Genomic DNA, 8,874 nt, shown 5'->3' with positions numbered 1-8,874 from the left:
TCCGCGCCGCGCTCAGCGGGCGCTGCCCCCCGGCCCGCGGGAGCGCGCAGTCCCCGAGCGCCGCGGCGGCCCCGCCGGCAGCCCCGGCCCCGACCGCCCCATGGCGCCGCCGCCGCGCGCGCCCGGCCCCGGCTCCGCCGCGCACATACTTGGCATAGCTGAGCGGGGTGAGAGGGCGCCCGCGCCGCGCCTGCGCAACCGCCCCGCCCCGCCCGCTGCGCGCGGGGTCGGCCCCGGGGAGCCGCGGCGGGGTGAGGGGCGGGCCGGGCCCGCCGGAGGGGTCGGGAGTGCTGTGCCGCCGGAGCCGCGCCAGGGCCCGGGCCGTGCCTGCCGGAGGGGCCGGGAGTGCTGTGCCGCCGGCCGCGGGCGCTGCGCGGGCACGGACTCCCCATCGGTACCCTGTTCCCCACGGCGGCCCCCAGTGTCATCATCTCCTTCGGCAGCCATGTGCATAGCGTTTCATGACAAAGACCAAAGGAGTCGCAGCATATTTTAAATTCTTCTTTTCCCTTGATGTTGCTTCCCCCCGCCCCCAAAGAAACAAATCTGTGGGCTGAAAACTTTTTTCTGCCCCCTGGGCTCAGGCTGTGCGTGTGGCAGTTCTCACTTCCCGGCAGGTTCTCCGCAGGTTCTGCGGGGCTGGTGTGCGGGGATGGAGTTGGCCTCGTTGTTAGCAGCTGTTACTATGCCAGCCCAAATGCCACGCTGGTAGAAGACAAACAGCATTAGGACAGGGCAAATAATGTGCTGAGGTTGCTCAAGTGCGCAAAAATCTAGTTTTGGTGTACGTGCTGCTCAGCATTTGTTCCATTAGCAAGTGCACAGCCCTTCAAAACCGATCTTGGGAGATGAGACGGCATTTTTTACCAAGATAAAGTACTGAGACAGTTTTGTTGATTAAGTTGTACCTGGGTCTCCATCTCCTACATTTAATTTCATTATAAATAGCTTCAGGACTATATTTTGCAGCTTTTTATGCGGCATAGCTTACAAACAATCTGCAGTACACCTGTCTTGTGGTGAGAGAGCAGAGGATCCACTGCCATCTCCTGCCCGTTGGCCGAAGGTTGGCTGTCACCTCACTGTGGAAAGCAGCCAGGAGCAGCCAGGCATTCCATGCATTCTGCATGCCCAGCACTGCCTCAAATCCTGGGCCAAAGGAAGTGCTCATTTGGTTCTAGAGAAAGCAACATGCCACGTATGAACATCATACATGTTCGTAGATTTCCACTCTTACCAAATTTTGAGGAAAGTCTAACAATTTGCTCATCTGAAATGAAATCTTCCTGAAGAACAAAATTAGATTAAAATTTTGAATCTTTATATGTGAGATATCAACAGTAGTACCCAGTAATTCCTGTATTTCTACAATATAAAAAGAACTCATTACAGAGTAGTTGTGATTTCTCTTAACCTAAAATAAATCTCACAATAGTTATCATATGTGAGTGCAACAACTTGAAATGCTATTTTGCCATGCTGTCTTTTGAAATAATTTGCATTCCTTTAAATACACATATTGTGAAATATCTGTGTACAGGTTTCAGAGCAAGATATAAAACCATTCCAGGATATCTTTGGTTGGGAAAAATCCCAAAAGAGATGGTGGTGGTTTGGACAGTTCCAATACTCACTGCTGTGCAGATGAGCTCTGAGTCCCAAGGCATCTGTCTGGCCTCTGTCCCTGCAGCCTCAGATCCTGCTCCCTCTGACAGCTGCATTGCAGCACCCATGGACTGGGTTTGGAACTGCATCTCGGGCAAATTAGCATGCAAGAAATGCATAAACTCAAAACTATCAATGCTTTTCTGACAGCACACTTGCTGTGCACAGTTAATGCATCTGCCTCCAACAAATTCATTCACAGTTACATTCTTCTTCATTACCCAAAGGCCCAGGTAACGGAAAAGCCCAGTGCCACCTCACCTGAATCGATCTCACCTGTTTAGGTGGTCTTCATTCCCAACAAAAATTATTTCCAGCTGGAATCAGTATGTAAAGCTAAGCCTTTTACTATACCTCCCAGAATTGATCTGTAAGGATACAGTCGAAGAAGAAAAGTATAAACAAATTTGATGGGGTTTTTTGTTGCTGTGCATGTCATAATTAGATGCCCAGAAAACATGTGGGAATTCTATCCTGGAGACACTGGAAACTTGTCTGGCCCTGGCCAAAGTCACCTGCGTGGCTCCTGCTCTGTGTTGGGTGGGGCTGACCAGACAAACTCCAGAGGTTCCATCCAACCTAAATTACTCTCCTGACCATAAAGTTTTCTTCTAGTGGAGCTGCCATGGTCCCTAGCTTAGACATGGCTTGGATAGAAGGAATGAAGTCCAGCCAAGCAGAACACCAGTGACAAAAATCCCCGTTGAAATTCTGCATGGCCACCACAGCTTGACTGCCGTGACCTTACTGATGCTATCAGGAGGTGAGCTGTGCCACCAGCACATGCATGCCTGAAGCAAAGGGCATGCATGTGAAGTCTGGGAGAGGAAATCTGTCCCACTGAAAAACACCAAAAAGATTGAAAACAGCTAGCTACTGAATTCTGGGCTTTTTCTGCAAGAAACATTGTTGCAAACATCTCAAACTGAGCAAACCAGTTTACATTTACCTTGACTCTTACCTTCAGACCTTCACATTTTCCACATGTTCTCATAGGAAACTAGACTCCTTCTGTTTATGTGTGCCTTTGATTGTCTGAATTATTATACTATGGAATAATAACTTGCTGCACTTAAAGTAACTGTATGTAACTTTTAGCAAGTTCCTCTAATTTAGGAGGCATTTTTGAAAATGTTTGTTACTTGGATATTTCAGCAATTAAAACAATATTAGTAGAAAGTAAGTACTGGCTAGAGTAAGGACCAAATCCTGCAAAGAACTGGCGTACTGGTATTTGGTGTGCAGTACTTACTGCCTTCTCCCATGAGTATTAGCTATGGAGACAAAAGAAAATTCAACACCATTGTGTTTTCCATGCTGCTTCACACAGTATTTCCTTCATGTTCTGTATGGTTTTAAATGTTAGTTTAAGCACTTAGATTATTCCTCTATGCAATAGGCACACAGGAAATAGCTTGGTGAAAAGCTGCCAATAGTTGAGTCTATAAACACAGTTTGATCTGTATCTTAGAAAATTGTTTCCACTCCAAACTGTGGTTACAAAGCACTTTTTCTTGTTGGCAGCTGGATTTTTTTTAAATCCCTATGCATCCTGTATTTGCCCAACAGAGTTGGCATTGATCGCACAAAAAAAGCCCCTGCAGATAAAGTAACATTAAGGCTCTGGCTGGAACTAACTTGAGCCAGTGGAGTAAGAGTCAAAGCTGAGCTTTTGTTTTCAGCTCAGCCTGTTTTGTTCAGGAGCTGCAAAGCACACAGTGCTGAATATAAGTCCTTTTACTTGGCCTTCTACAAAAAGTAAAGGCAGCTTTAGGAGGATGGGCCTAGAGCTTGCATTGACTTGAAGAGACTTCTTAGGAGACTGGCAGATATTTAGGACCAGTTAAACAGTGCAACTTTCAACAAAGAGAAAACAGTATTCTTCTGACGGTACAAAGAGAAAGGTTTTTAAAAGTTTTTTTCATTAACAGACTGAGATTTCACCAATTACTTAATTTTTGCTGAGTTGATAGTGTGAGAACTGTAAATAACTGAACAGGCAAGAAGTCCAACTTCAGTTGTAAAAAAAATGCATTGATCAGAAGGATATCCATGGTGAAGATGCTGATGCATAGGTAGCAATGTTTGGGCACTGATACAGATGAATAATGAAATTATGCAGCTATGTATTTCCTAATAAAAGACTGAAAAATAACCTTTCCAGCCTTGCTGACAGCAAGATAAGTGTCAGAGATAAGCTCTGCCTCAGCAGATAGGTTGAAGTTGTGCTTTCCTAAGCACGCAGGCTTTCATTTCTGTATGTGCTTGGGGACTAGTTTTGAACTGCTCCAGTCTGACTTCAGAAAATTCCATCTCTCATAGCATACAAGATCTCCTCAAAGGTATCTGAAATAATAGTTTCTTATTAATTTACTAAGTACCTGTGGAAAGATGTACTTTTATTTTCCTTCAGTGGGATTCTTTTGTTTGAGTAAAACTAAAAGTGTCTGGAAACATGAATGAGTCTCCTTTTCATTAAAGCTTAACAAATCAGTATCTTTCTTCTCTCAAGACCTGTTGCAGACAGAGGGATAAAGTGACAACTATATGACTAAAGTGGAGTTGATGACAGCTGGGAACTGGAAGCATTTGAATGCCCAATAAAATCTATGAGCACTCTTTTTATTGAAAGCGTCTGCCTTCCTGACATCAAAATGGACTGAAGTAAGAGTCCCATGAAACTCTATCAGGCAGCTAATAGCTGTGTGTCTTATCTCCAGCCTGCCAAATGACTGATTTCTCTCAGATACAGACACCATTACAGTCATCCATACCTTTGTTACCCCCCCACCCTATTTTGAACCAGCCAGCCAAGGCACCCCGGAGGCCCAGAATACAGATGCTTTTCTTAGGAAGACAAACCAATGGGAGAATAAAACATTTGTATTCTAAACCTGAGGAGGCTGATAGACAACAGGCTGGACAAAGCTGAAGTGTTCATGACCAAAATGGGTCCACCATCTGCTCCCTGGTCACTGGAAATATTTGCAGTTGGAGTTGCCCTTTTTAAAAGCAGATTTTAGAGACTCCAAGAGCAGTGAAGTGTTTGGTTCAAACCACTGGCTCCATCTAGAGAGCATCCTTGCCAGACACCTTCTTCAACCAAAACTGCTTTAAGAGGCACTGCTGTCGAGATCTTACACCTGGTGCAGTGCACTTGCATTGCTGTTGCTTGGCCATGTCCAAAAAACCATGGATGCCTTCTTACCAGGAGGCAACACACTTCTGAGAAGGCACTGCCACCATCAGTTCTTCTCTGACTCCAGTGGCGTGGGCCACCTGGATTCTGGCAATGTGACCTACAGCATCAGGATAGTTACCCTGCCTTTATGTGAAGTGCTGAGCCCACTGCTTCCAGGGGCATGGTATACCTGTCCTGTTAAACTGTAATTAAAATTAAACAGGAAAGGATTTTAAAAGCCATATAAAGTAAACCTAGATTCAAATGAGCAATGTGATGGAAATTCTTCTGTACATAGTTACCAGCTAACTTAAGCAGCAGGAATGTTCACAGCTCTGCCTTCTGTGCTTTGCTTAAGCAGAAATAAGACAGAAATTCATGCCCTTTTTAGCATCTTACACTTATTTTTTTAAGTTAATAATTGACTTTTTAGAGAATGCAAGTTAACATCTCTATGAGTGTTTCAAAACATGTCATTGAACTTCAGGGCTGTCATTACCACCTCTGCCTGCAATCTTACAACATCCCAGTGCTATGGTAGGATGTCAGTCTCACTGAAGATATGCTAAAAATACCAAAGTATTTTGGATATAAAGAAGCCAAAGCATTACCATACAGTAAAAATAGCTGGTATCATGACCATCACCACAATTACCTTCTCCTAACATGGAAACAAAACCAGCAGATTGGTGGGACTCAACCTTGCTTGAAGTGAAAGTAAACACCAGCAAACAGTGTAATATATTTGGTCAAAAGAAAAACAGCTTCAAACTTTTGCTCAAAACATCAGGAGATTCTCTGTGAAGGAAATGAAATCACTAAATAAGCATTTCTCTGTCTATTTTGTCCCATGTCTTTAGGCCAGGACCATATTTGTGGTCCTGCCATTTCTGCTCCAGGAGGACAGAGAAGAAGCAGAGCTCTGACCCATGTCCACCAGTGGTCCATCTTTCTCCTTGGCCTTGTGCCTTCACAAAGTCTCCACCACCATTCAGGCTCTCACAGAATTTGGCTATTAATCCAAATTCAGATTAAATGTAAGGTTTGTGAATCTCATCCCCCACATAGCTAGAGCTACAAGGTTTTTGAGCTGTGTCCTTTAGCAGCCCCTGTTAATATTGAACACGAGCTTGTAATGCCTGCAGCCCCTTAGCACGGCTGGCTCTGCCAGGCCACCCAACACAGTCCAGGCCATGTTGCAAGGTACATCTATCATTAATCACATTATGCACAGGGCCTTAAAACCTGCTGCATATGCAAAGTTTATTTATTAAAAATCCTGCAAAACTTACAACACACTAAGAGTATCTTGAATGATTTCCAATCACCTACTATCAGCCAACAAAATGCCAGATTGGGGGAACACAGTTAATGAGCATCTTCTTAGGAACTTTGAGAAAGTGGATTCCCGTTTCTTCCACTTCTAGCATTAGAAATAGTGATTTTTCAAATCATCAACTTCCAAACTCTGAGTTTCACACGAGAGCAAAGTACAGAGGACTTCTAAATGTGGTATCAGGAAAAGCAATACATAGAAAGAAGTGGAAACATCCTTAAATTGAAAGACAGATCCTTTTGAAGAACTGTATACAGTGTGCTGTGCTCAAAGTACTTGACTTAATCATAAGGATGCCTTAAAGATGTGTTTTCGTCATCTTAAATTTTAAGTTTCTGTAGGCAAAATCTGGCAACGACATTCACAAGCTGAAAAGACCTATTGTTCTTTTTTATGTAAGCAAAATAATTTTATTACTCAAAAAACTTTACATGTGTGCATATAAGATAATTTCATTATAGTTATCCTGTATATTACAAAGCCAAAATAAAAGGGGGAGGGGGGGCAGGGGGGAGCCAGAGAAACACAGCGTATCACCTCAGGCTGCTGGGAGATCTGTGGAGTTCCATATGCGAAATACTCTCTTTTTTTCTCGCCACTGTGTGTGCATCAGAGCAATCAGAGAAGTTAATGGTAAGAAACATGGAGGGGTTTTTGCATGTCCTGGAGTGCACCTATCAAGTAAAACTGTGTTTCATCAGAGAAAAAGGTTTTCCTGCTTTGGACAGCCAGCATGGAATACATGTTTTGACCTGATGAGCTTTCTAGACTTGTAAAGAGCAGTGCAGCAAGGAGATTAATACTTGAGCCAGATGACTGCAGCAGGGAAAGTCCCTTATTTGCAAACTTGCCAGAGTTGCTACCTACCATCTGCTGACAGCTTGCTCCCAGCACTCGCTCACTGCTGTGATAACAAGGAATGGCAAAAGCACAGCAGCTCATGGGAAGGTGCTACGTCAAGCTCCTTTTAATTATTAATGTCCATCATAGCATTCAGTCACTCCTGGGAGACAAAACAGAATCCAAGGAAATGGAGGTGAAAAATAGATTTTGAATCTCATTTGTGCTCCCTTAATCACACATGCCCTCCATTTGCTCATATTCAAATCCATCTGTGTTTAAATATCTCAAGTTATATGGTCCTGTTATTATTCCAACGACCTCACTGGTCATGTGGTTAGGAAGCATTTCCAAATATTTAACCCAAATATTAGTCAGCTGTTCTATCTTGTCGTGTCTCATATGATGTACTGGTGTAATGTCCTGCTGGTCTTCTGTGGCTGCTCAGACCATGGCACATGGTTCTGGGTCACACCTTTCCCTGCCCAGCCTAGCAGACCACACCACTGGAGGCAGAGGTCACACCAGGCACTGGCACAGGGACCACCAGCCAGTCCTGCATGGGTTCCTCTGAGCTTCCAGGAATATTACCTGCACAATAAAATATATATTCAAATGCAGTTTAGTCTTTCAAGTAACTGAAAATCAGTTTACTTTTCACTTTGACATATTGTCTCCATGGGAGTGGAAAGTCAGTGTGTCTCAGCTGATTTCAAGTATTTGGGAAAGGTTACCAAAGGCTTCTGTGCTTTCTCGAGTGGGCACTCACAGTAAGGGCACTCTTCAGGTGAGATCTGTTAGAGGAGTGTGAGCTATTGAAAATATTCAAAATATTTACATTCTTTAGTGGATAGAAGCACTACTTTATCCTAATCTCATCTCTAATTACTTGAGTTTCCAGCTATGCCACAGCATAATCTGTATAATGTTCACAACAAAGAGTCACAGCATTTTAATACAACAAATTTCACATGGATATCACAATACTGGGGATTCTGAAAGACTGTGTATATCTAATAGATTACATCAATTTTTTAATATATATTTCTCCTTATTTAACCTCTCAACTTTCCTCTTAGTGCTAAAATTTGTTTCCTAAATGCCATATTCTTCTCCAGAATAACAAGACTCACTGGTATGTAAAAAATAATTATTTAAAGTTAAGCTTCTGGGTTTTTTACGTTGAGCTGTGAGATCTAAAATGACGAATTTAAAAATATATCTATTTTTTCATAGGTTTAACTTTGAATGTTTCCAAACACCAGTTTCTGCTCTGAAACATCGTGTCCAAGGTCATTTTCAGTGTTCTTCCACTTTTGTCTGGCAAATTCCCCTGTTGGCTATATATGAAAGAAACACATTTAAACCGGATATACTGAGTGTAAAAACAGAATTTGCATGGGAGGGACAAGGGCAGAGGGAAGTCTGAAACTAAAATCACTCCAAGTAGCTTATTCAAACTGTGTTTCCAAGGTGACAAAAAACCCTTTATTGCACGGTTGCTCATTTATGTTGTACAGTTGCCAGGATTTTGATCTAATTTTTAGTACTGAAGAACTAAAATTATCCCACTTCTTCTCAAAATAAAACCCAACCAAACAAAACAAAACAGATTTTAACTGTGTAGTGCCTTCTGTCTTCAAAACCGGCAACAAAAGAAAACCAGGTCAAATTGTAGAGCTGCCAATTTTAGCATCCCTTTGGAAGATGTTTCCCCAAATAGCACATTCTAATCAAGCATGCAGTTCATCAGGTGTCACAGGCTAAGTTATGCACTGAAACCCCACTGCCAGTTTGCAGCCTTTCTGAGCTGGCACCTTGCACACGCGTGTGACAGACAGGACCCCACGTG

Source organism: Coloeus monedula (genome assembly GCF_965178545.1).
Source record: "Coloeus monedula genome assembly, chromosome: 9".
Taxonomy (NCBI): domain Eukaryota; kingdom Metazoa; phylum Chordata; class Aves; order Passeriformes; family Corvidae; genus Coloeus; species Coloeus monedula.
This window is presented reverse-complemented; position numbering follows the sequence as displayed.